Source organism: Caloenas nicobarica, chromosome 16, assembly GCF_036013445.1.
Source record: "Caloenas nicobarica isolate bCalNic1 chromosome 16, bCalNic1.hap1, whole genome shotgun sequence".
NCBI classification, from domain to species: domain Eukaryota; kingdom Metazoa; phylum Chordata; class Aves; order Columbiformes; family Columbidae; genus Caloenas; species Caloenas nicobarica.
Window position 1 is genome coordinate 7,380,352 of NC_088260.1, and position 11,360 is coordinate 7,391,711.

The following is an 11,360-nucleotide window of genomic DNA, read 5'->3' on the forward strand; positions in this document are numbered from 1 at the left end:
TGGGAAGTACGAGTGGTCATCGGTCAGCTGCCCACAGCAAAACTGGTTTGCAGCAGGGCGGCCATTCCCATCCTCACGGTGTAAAAAGGAGCAGCCTCGTGCCCTCTCTTGCCCGGGCGCTGCTCCTCGCTTCACAAGGAGACTGCTTTGAGAAGCAAGATCTCAGGGTAGCTCCACCAGCATTGCATTGTGCAGAAGAAACTATGTGGTCAAACTGGAATGTTAACTGTCTTTACATCAGCAATGGTACTGCCATAATAGCCTTGCAACAGAAGCCTTGGGGAAAGAGAAGCATCTGAAATTAAGCACTGATTTCTACCTGTTAAATTTGGCAGTTTGCAAATGGTGACGGAAATTAATCCAAATCTCAGGACGCTGGTGGATGTTCCAGATTCCATTACTCAGCCTTTGCATATTTAATTACGCATTCTTATCATTCCTGTCCACCTGTTCAAGCTTCACCTCCCTACCCCCATTCCCCACACCACGAATTGCACTATTCGCATTATCCCACCAACATGCCAGCTGGGTACACAGCTTCCAACAGCAGATTTCAATCCATGTGACTCCAGAACAACTGAAAATAGAGTCCGTTCCCTCCCCCAGGCACACAGGGGTCTGTTCTGCTGAGCCGTGGTGTTTACAGCTCCTTTGTTCTGTGGGACAAGGATGCTGTGCCTGCCCAAAAGAAAATTGTCCTTCTGCTGAAGAAGTTAAACCACTTTCCAGCTTTCCCAACCGAGTGTCTTTCCCCTGTCCACCACTTTGTGTCTCTGTCTCACACATACACGGTGCAGACGGAGGAACAGAGCTGACTGTAGTACAGTTCTTTGGCTCCAGGATGTTTTACACATCAACGGTGGCCCCAGGGGTCAGACAAGTGAATCAGAGAAAATTTGCTACAGACTGGAATTTTTTTCCCCCCATCCTTTATCCTTCTTGGCACCTCATTCTCTATATTTAAGGTACTCGGCTTTGTTTCTTTTTGCATAGCTTTAAAATTTTAATTTGATTATTTTTCTTTAGTTTATCTTGGAAATATTAGCCCTTATCATAGAAGCAGGTGTGTGTATTTCTACTGTGGAAGTCCTTTCATATTAAAAGCCCAGAAGGAAAAAGTCTCTTTTTAAAACTTCACACCCAGTTCCTCATAAATAGCACAGTTCTTTTTCCCCAGTTCTCAGACTCCTCGCTTCCTGCAAATTACTTCTAATCTTTTCCCTCCATAATGCCTTTTCTCTTTTATCCCTCATAACGCTCGTTCTCCATTCGCTGTCTCACACGTATCCTACGCCTTCCCCTCCCACCTGCCCTCTAACCTGAACCCCAGTTGCTGTATTTGACCTCCAGCAACTCACAAAGAAGGAAAAAACTACCAGATACCAACACGCACTTGGGGACAGGCTGAAGCTGGGTGGGACAAATACTACAATTCATGATAAATCTCTTAATTGCTTGAACTGGATTCTAAAATCATATGGTTCCACTTGAAATTTCAGTGCTATTAAAGGATTTCAGTGTTATTAAAGGATTGCACAAATAATCTGCCACTCGAGGTCAAAATCCCAGTATAAACACAGGCAAGTTTCCTAAGCACGTGACAGCAGCACCGACTCACACCAGGCCTGGACTCAGCTCACTGCCAGAAAAGTTTGAGGCTGTTGTTGGGCAATCATCAAAATTGTTTCCTCAGCAAAAATGTATTGCTGAACATCTGGGCAATCTCATTGTGCTAGAAAATGAAAATAGATAATATTGTTTGCCTCAGTGCTGCATTTTGGATGTCATTCTTCTGCAATGAGACTTTGCCATCGGAAATCTTCTGTGCATATGCTCACATTCTGCAGTTTATTTTTGCTTGGTTTAGGCACTAATTCACTTATACAATTTATGTGCAAAAGCCTTTTGATATTATCTAAGGTTTTACTCAGTAAGTCAAAAAATGTTATTTTTAATTAGATTATATTTACTATTTGGTAAACTTGCAATTTAATTAGGTTAAAAACCCCTCCAATTTGTGGAAAGTTACCACTAGCTTGAATAGACAGTCCTGCATTACATTAGCAACTACTTCTTGCTCTTTGATTTTTTATATATATTCATATTGCGACTATTGTAATCACTTCTATTGTGTTGTATTTCATCTGTGAGCAGAAAATCCATCTAAGAGGATAACCACGTACCGATGGTACCCACTAATGGAATTATTCTGTTAGCTAAAACAGCAACTGCTTGTGCTACTGATGCTCCAGGTCCAACGCTCAGGGCTGGTTCCTGGGGGTGGATGGAGAGATCCCTTCAAACAAGGTGCCCAGGGCTAGGGTGGCCTCTTAACTGTGTTGTGACCAGAGCAAAGCAAACCACAAGTCAGAAGGCCAGCGTGATTGGCAGAAAAGTCTGTACAAATGCGGCCTGACGAAAGGTGGTGCGTTGGCAGGAGCAGCGGCAGCCTCAGAGTTCCCTTCAGCACATGAGGAATACGAAAAATGTCTGTTTTCTGTATGGGACCTGGATCGCTGCAGGGATGAGTCAATGTTTGGATGTTTTACCATTAGCTACAGGGAGAGCAAGGGCAGGTCTCTAGCCTACAATTGGCAAGGAAAATTTATGAACTTTCAGGCATTTTTTTTAAACAAAACAATTAGAGTAACAAAAGGATGTTTGAAATGAGGAATATGTAGTTTTGAAAAGCCTTTTCCATGACCCCAAGCACATTTACGTACTATCACCTTCCCAATCTATAAAAAAGAAAAAAAAGTCGTAAATTTTTCTCAAAAGAGACAGAAAAAGGAAACATTATGTCATCCAAATGTATTCAGACATATACTATGGACTTACTGCTGGCTTTCTTAAAGGAAATATTGATGTCATACTGGCCTGCTTGAGAGCCAGCAAAATGTAAATGATACACTAGTTTAAAATTTGGGGTTGTAAAATGATGCTACTTAAGCTCACTTAATATATTTTTTTTTAATCGAGCAAGAGAGAATACTGCTTTTAAGCAACTTTGGTTTGTATGACTTGCCCAGTTAAAAAACAATAACAGATTTTGAAGCAGATATTTGCTTCCTGACCGTATTTGGTCACCCCATCATGTATTTTCACCTTTAGGTGTCTGACAGTTTCAGTTTATTATCAACAAGTCCTTCTCAGTATCTCAGCTTTCAGTAATTTAAAACCAGAAGGTTTGACTCTACCAAACACAAACATTCAGAGTTACAAATCAAAAGACACACCAAAAATACATTTCTGAAAGAAAGGACCTAAATTAAAAAAGTAATTTCGGAACTGGTGAACTAGTTTTATTAATACATTCTAGCCCTTTCATTGAGTAAACACATTCAGTGGTGCTCCCGAAGTCATACTCATGAAACTAAGGGTTTATAACAGCAAAACTAACACTGCATTATCTGATGTAACGCTCTAATAAATAACGATGTATCACGCCAGAAGGGTTTAACTTGAAACAGATGGTCTAAGGAATGGAAACATAAGCAAAGTACTTTACTGCAATCACTATCCAGGAAAGAAAAGGGGATTTTATATTATTGCCTCAAGGACTGTCCCTCCCACCCCATTTTTGTCTTAGAGAACAGTAAACTTATATTTTGCTAACGAAGCACAGGTGCTGCTGATAGCTCATGACAACACAACAGAACTCAGGCGTTTTTCGTAATCCTGACTAGCAAGTGCGAATTTGCTTTTGCAATAGCATTTGCTGCTTTTGCAAAGTTGAACTGATCTCTCTTTAAACCTTTTTTTTTTTTTCCCTGTTTTAGAAACGAAAATAAGCTCTGTTGCATTTGTTAGTTCTTCAGTATTAATTTAGGTACCAGAGTATAGGCTCTAAACCCAGCTCTACTTCTAGGCGCACTGGCAAACCTTTAAAAGACCTGATCTGCAAAATTCACTTAGCAGGAAAGCAAGCACTCTGCTTGCAAAACCATTTGAGGTCCTGTGATGTACACAATTACATAATTTAGGAGATTTCTAGTTTTAACAATCCATTTAATTATTTACAAGAAATATAAAGGCAAAATTCTAACTCCCCCCAAATGCATATTCTTTCCTACCTCTCTGTCAGGAGCAGATATTCCCTGCTTCAGAAATATCACTCCAGGGATGCACTTGGCACAGGCTGTCTAAATTCCGCTGTTCCTTGTTTTGGAAACAAGCATTTAAATGCAGCGTTTTCACATACAAGCTGCATTGAGGCTACGTAGGCAAAACCCTGGGATGAAATAGGTTTTGGGGTGCTAACTACAGGTCTGCGGAACCTGTGAGATAGTCAACGACATGCGTGACGTTCTCTGCTGGCAACACAGCAGAAATAGCAGCTGCAGCTCAGATTTAGCCAGACCAGCTTTCCCAACACCATCCCCATTTCAGAGAGACGAAGGTCCAGACCAAGCAAAACACCTGGAGCGCACTGCCTTTAAATACATGAATAATCTTTCTGAAGTCAGTGGACCTTGTCAGTATTGTGCCAGTGTTTAAAAACCCCACCCTTTTCAGGAGAAATAATGAGCTTGACACTTATTTTCCTCAGATTTGGGGAGTTTTGGAGAGGTAGGATTTTTGTATTTCAAGCTTTTCTCTGCAATGCTGAAGACGTTTTTTCTTCCTCACTCGTAGTGAGGACTCAGAAACGTCCATAAGCAAATGTTTACCTGAGACTTCAGGAGCATGGGGCCTTAAAAATCCCAAGCATTGTGAGATCAGTCCAAATAGCTTGAGAAGTAAGAATAATTAATGGGATAGTCACCTATTTAAACACAGATGTGTGCTTACGTGTCTTACTACACATTAGTCACACTATCTACTAAGTTTGGTATAAAGCCAGGAGCTATGAATTGTCAAAAATATTAATTGCTGTTCTCTTGATTTACTGTGTGACAAGCACTCCAGTAAGACATGGCCTGAGAACATTGTTCTGGGTGCTCTACAGAGACTCAAGGAGCTCAAGCTCCTTTCAGACCCGTGTGGATGAATTTCACACTGTGTGCGCTGAGTTTACACCTCTAGGGCAAATACCAATGGAAAGATGAATTTGTCCCAGTGACAGTATTTCCCAAGAAAAAAGGGATGTAACGTACATCTACATGACTGCTGAGACCCAGAAATAGCTTTGCCTCTGCTGAGAGACGATGAGCACAGCATCAGACTGAGCGCTGTCACCTCGCAGCACAGTCGAGAACCATTGCTTCCAAATAAGAGGAGTTAGTACAGTTCCTATGTCTGTTCTGGGTTTATTTTTGCCTGGACACAAAATGCAAAGTTCAGGACTGAGGAAACAGAGTCTAATCTCAGTTACAACCATCAGCACCTGGATCCTGTGGAAATATTGCAAACTTGCATTAGTATAACTGAGACCTGTCCTACAGCATTACACACCCCTCCACAATCTGAGCATGATGTTATTTCACCTGAGAATTTTATTTTTTTCGATCAACAAGTAGAAGATCATGGAGAGCATCTTCTTATATTACAATACTCATTACTACACGTTGTCTTTCTGTTTCATTCCCAACACTAATAAGCACAGGACCTAATTATCCCCATTTATAAATAACTTCATCCTATCTCTGTCCAACAACATTTTGGCAGGCGTCCTCAGCGGAAGATTCGAAATTATGTCCCTGCCAAAACCCATTGCTGCTGATGAATCACAGCACACACAATTGAAAGGCTGTGGTTGCTTTTATAAATATCTGCACACATACATATATATATGTGTATATATATGTATAGCACTGCTTTCACACCCCCATGCAGGGGATTGCTAACAACAGCAGCAGAGTTAATGCTGTGATACCTTTGTTGCTCCTCTCCTCATCCAGTGATACGGTTTCCACAACATCCCGTGGCAATTTAATCTGCTTTCCAGAAAAAGCTCTGCCTTGTGTTTTCATTCTGCTTTTTGGTAATTTCATTTAGTGTCCACTGTTTCTTGTACTGTGGGAAACAGAGATATTAATTCCTTATTTTCTTCCTCCATGGCATTAATTATGTCATTTATCAGCTTTAAATCAACCGGGTTCAAGAGAGAGTTTTTGATGGCAGATGCTCCAGAGAAACTCTTTGAAAAGAATTGGTTTTCTATCCCAACTGAATTGCCACTAGCACTTTGTTGCTATAACCTGGTGTGATTTACCAGTGACTTTGCTTCAAAAAGAAGGAATGTATGAAAATTATTTAGCTGAAATGAACTACAGGTTCATTAGGTTAAAAAATTGTTACTATAAGTAGAAATTTATGCAGAATTCTTTAAAAAATATTGGCAAAACACACATTCAGCAGCCATTGCTGTAGCAATAGCTGAAATACACAGTATACATTTTATGCAAGTTTTCTGAATCTGCATTTCAGGTCTTCTATAACATTTTATATCTGCAAAATGAAGAGTAATAAGCAATTTACTGTTGCTCCAAATTGAATTTACGTTTTGTAATGAATTTAATATGTCATATAAAATATAACTTCAAGCTGTAAACTGGCCTGGGAAAGAAATTATAAATGTTTTTTTCTTGCCAACTTCAACAATTTGCGGAGGGGAAATTACTTTTACAATGCCTCACTCGGGCTTTTTTACAGTGCATTTGACAGACACATGGCATTGAAAGACTAGTTGCTGCTTAAAATTAAAAAATACACTTTGTACTAAAACTGTTTCTCCAAGGTAAGTGCAAAGGAATGGGGAATTTCCAAAAACTAATGCCTATCCTGTGAGGACACAGCTCCATTTGAACTTTTCCCAGCTAGTCTGCTTTCAGTCCCCAGACAAACCTATCGCAGGGCTCTGAAGATTTATGTTATTACTCTGCCTTATACCCCTGCCATCGTCAAGGCCCTGCCTACATTATAACCTTCTTTCTGCAAAATAATGATGGAAATCCAACTGGAGCAGGAGCTTACAGCGTGCTGATCCAATCAGCGCTTCATGCTGACAGAAACCGGAGGAAATTTTGCTTGCCAGCAACAAACCCAACAGCCCTTTGCTCTCTTTTGACACTATTCCCTTTCATGTCCACTGAAGATACTTCTCCCTTTTCATTCCCTGTTTTCTCTTTGACCTGAGCTGTAAGAATGGCCTCTGCAGTCCCACACCTCTGCCACAAGTGTCCATATGGTCGTCATAGAGCCGCTACCAACCAATGCCCTATTGCCGGCAGATTTCAGACCTGGCCACAAGGAATGGCCACACGACCCAACACCGCACGTCTCTTAGCAACTGAAATCCAGAGGTTCTCAGCTTCTGCGTCACACTGGAATAACAGCTGCTGATGGTGACGTGACCCTCCCAGGGCCACCAAGTAAATCTGTGAAACAGCTGCAAACACCAACTGTGTCACCGTTTCCCAGGCCGGTGCCTCACCCGCACTGGGCGCCAGGTGACACGTCCTGATGGCCAAAGAGAAAGACCACAGAAGAGCCCACTGCTGAAAGCTGCCCAGCGTTGGAGCTGGAGGGAGCACGGACACACTGCCCCTAGAAAGACACTTCACAGGTCTCTGCTTCAGGCAGGTACAGCATTTCTGGGTGCACAGGTTGTGCGATCATCCAACAGCACGATGCTCAGATTCCTTCTGGTGAACAGTCTCTGTGGGAATATATATAAATAAACCAAAACCAAGGATAGCGCACCCCAGCTTTCTGCTACCCAAAAAGGACTCTCTCTATAATTTGTGACACGGTGCTGAAAAGCAATTCTGCAGCATCAAGGGCTTAAGATACATATTAAAAGAGTCTGTGGAGATATCTCTCGAATTTGTGTACATATGATGCAAGAAAAAATTTATTTTCAAAAATGAATGAAAATACGTATAAAGAATTATATTATAAATTCTGTAAAAATGAAGGAGAAATACAGTAAACTACCATGGTATATTTTTCTTATGAAGGTTTTACAGGTTTTGAAAAACGTAGCTATTCTGTGCTTCAACATAAGTGGAAATAAATATATTTATTTTGCCTTTACAGTTAAATAAACTCATGCAACTTCTATTTACACACGTGCACAACTTACCTTCCTATCCCTTAAAGGAGGATGTGCTTCCCTGTGCTAAAAATCCCAATGATTAGTAATTTCTAACTCTTTCCTGCCCTTTTATTAGAAAGGGAGTACTGAGTAAAAGACCACACTAGCAAAATAATCATTTTGCTCACTAACAAACAACATTATTCCTTCTTTGATAATCTTCATGTGCTATGAATAAGGTGTTGTAGATAAATAAACATGTATTTCTGTACAACATTAAAACAGACACAGAAAAGACAGGAATTAACAAGTTTTCTCATGACAACGTAGCATCTTAGTCCTTGCTCTTAAGAAAAAAAGTAAAAAGCTGGATTTCCTCAGCAGCCCACAACATGTCAATGGCTGCGAAACTCGTCTCTCGCTGTGTTCTGTGCCACAACAGCACATTGCAGTGCCCCCCCTTCCTGAGGTCGCTGCCGACCTACAGCTATTTCTTTTACTGTATTTCTGCTCAGTAATTTTAGTTATATATATACACAACTATTCCAATAAGCAGGCAGGGAAGAGCAGAATTGCTTAAGGCAATGAAGCATATGGTCTCTTGGAATGAGGATAGTGCTGTGTGGGTATTATGCAGAGGGTTTGGATTGTAAGGAAATATGCAGGAGGTCAAGGGAAGGATCAAGGCAGAAATGTCTGTCATATATTTCCTGAAACAGCTTTCCAATGTCTGTGTGAAACACCAAGACTACTCTCAGCAACACCCATCACACAAACACCCCAAACATCCTTCCCAAGAACATGACCTGAAATTATGCTTTATTTGAGGTTAAATATGCCCCACATCTGCCCTGTTGTGCCTGGATACCTATGGGATGCATCTGCTTGGCCCCAGCCACACAGCTGATCACAGAATGACAGGGTCTGAGCCTCTCACAAAACCAACACATTTTTGAGGTCAGGGAGTCACATCCCCATCTGACATGGAGGGAGGAGGCACGGAAAGACATACGAGTCAGCAGTAATTTGTAGTGGAGCCAGGAACCGGTGCCAGAATGCCTGAAGCCCATTCCTGTGCCTTAAGTGCAGACCATGTTTCCAGCTGCACATCTAACTGGTACATCTTACTGCGAACCATAGCTTAGCACTGGGAAACTGCCAACAAGATAGCTGTGCAAAGCATGTGCATTTCGATACAGGAGACTGTGGCCAACAACAGAGCAGTTTGTCTGCATTATGCCATCGTGTGTCTGAAAAATTAGTCATAGCCAAGTACCACCTATTTATAACTACTTGTCTGTTTTTTAAGTCTGTTATTTTCAATATCTTCCAATGAGACTATAACGGCTGATCCCAAGGCTAGACGGATTCATAATATTAAAGCTGCAAAAGTAGGATCATGCTGTTACTCACTGAATTTACTCAGACACTGCAGTTTCTACAAGGTGAGTTTTTTTCCTAAGAAAAAGTAACATTGGTTTGTATTTCTATTAAAAAAACCCAACAAAACCCCTTTCACCATCTCTTCAAATGACTGTACAAGAGAAAAAGCCAACAGTATTTTACATATACATTATTATATTTTTATTTCAGAAAGGGGATATTTTTTAAAAGACAAGACTTACCTGTGGTATCCCTATTATTCTAAAATGCCACTGAACTCCTGGAAAAGGTCATGAACTGGCAGAATCTGCTGCATAAGTTATGTTGTGCACTTCTGCCATATAGTCTGATCAAACGGGTCTATGCCCATGAATGCAGAAGTTATTTTGATTAATGAGGAGTTGATAGAACATGTTCACACAGTCTAGACATACTGGTAAACCTCAGCATTGCCCACAGTGCTCACACAGCCTCATATGCTGTCCATCTCAGGCCAGATAGGTTCTAGATCAAATACCATACGGACAGACTATGTCAGTGCTTTATATTCCCTGCAAATAAATGGCAATATTACTGTCTGAAAAATCCACACAAGGGACGCATGTGTCAAAGGTGAGTAGGATGGCAACACAGCCTGATATAATTTGTAAGGGAAAGGAAACATGAACAATCTTTCTTACAGTCAGGGGATGAGAGTGTCTTCCACAGAAGGCACTTTTCTCTTTCTAGGTAAGATCCGCTGCCCAAAGCTTTGCAAGAGTCCCTGTTCTGTGTGCAGCCAGAGCCATGAGTACTGCATCCCTGTTGGCTGAGAAAAAAAGCACTTGGGGGGAAGGAATCAGTTTTCTCATTTGAAGGAACTGGTGAAATACCATCAGTGCCGGTGGGGCTGAAGGATTCCTGTTGTCATGGCCAAGAGCCAGTTTTCTCAAAGCCGATTCCTGACGGTTCGTCTAAGGTCTCAGCCCGCCCTGAAGGACGGCCCGGCCCCTCCTGCACCTCAGCTCTGAGCACTGGGGAGCTCTCACTGGCACAGACACTGTTGCCAGTCTATTTTATTTGCTTATGTTTTAGTTAAGTATTTTTCATTTTGTATATTGCTGCTGATACAACCATTTTTTTTCTATCAATCAACTCAGATCAGTTCCATTTAAAATACATCCGATAGGGACACCTGTAACTAGTTTTACTTGAATATATGTACATGTTTATGTATACATTATATACATATAGGCATTATATATATACATATATATACACATATATTTAAGGCACTGTAAAATGTACCATCACTTGTCTAGGGCTGTTTTTAATCTGTAAAAGTAGATCATATTTCTTCATATAATTTGAAATGTCTAACCAAGACATTTTTAAAATGTTTCAGTGTTACAGAGATATCAGCTGTGAAATAAGCCTTACTTTAAAACTGAAGTTATTGTGACAAGATGAACAAAACCTATTTTGACAGTAATTCTAATCTATTTCTTACAGAACTGCTCCTCTCTTAAAAGATATAGTCACCTGTATAAATAGTTTCCTTTGTCTCTCCTTATTATGTTCCAAAATGTGAACTGAAATTTGTCCTGCAGAATGAAAAATAACAATAATGGAAAAATGAATACAAACTTGGATAATTTATCCATTACTTAAAGACGAAAGCCAAAATCACTGTAAGGCAAGATGTCTTTAAATAAAATGTACTAAAACAGACCACGAACTTACATAATTCTGTCTGACACAGTCAACATAAATGGAGCCTGGTTTTGGCCATTTTACACATAAGGTATAAGGTAATCTCTGCCATGTGAAGACATGATAGCACGCAAATATGATGGGCATTTATAATGCACATGATTCAGTGCATCCTTGCTTAATGTAATTAGCCTATGTATGCAAATTATGGCACCAGAAATCCTGCAGCAGCTGCTGTTAGGAGGGTTTGGCAACTCTGTGTGTTATAAGCCAGTCTTACAGATCAAATGGACCTATTTCCAAAGAC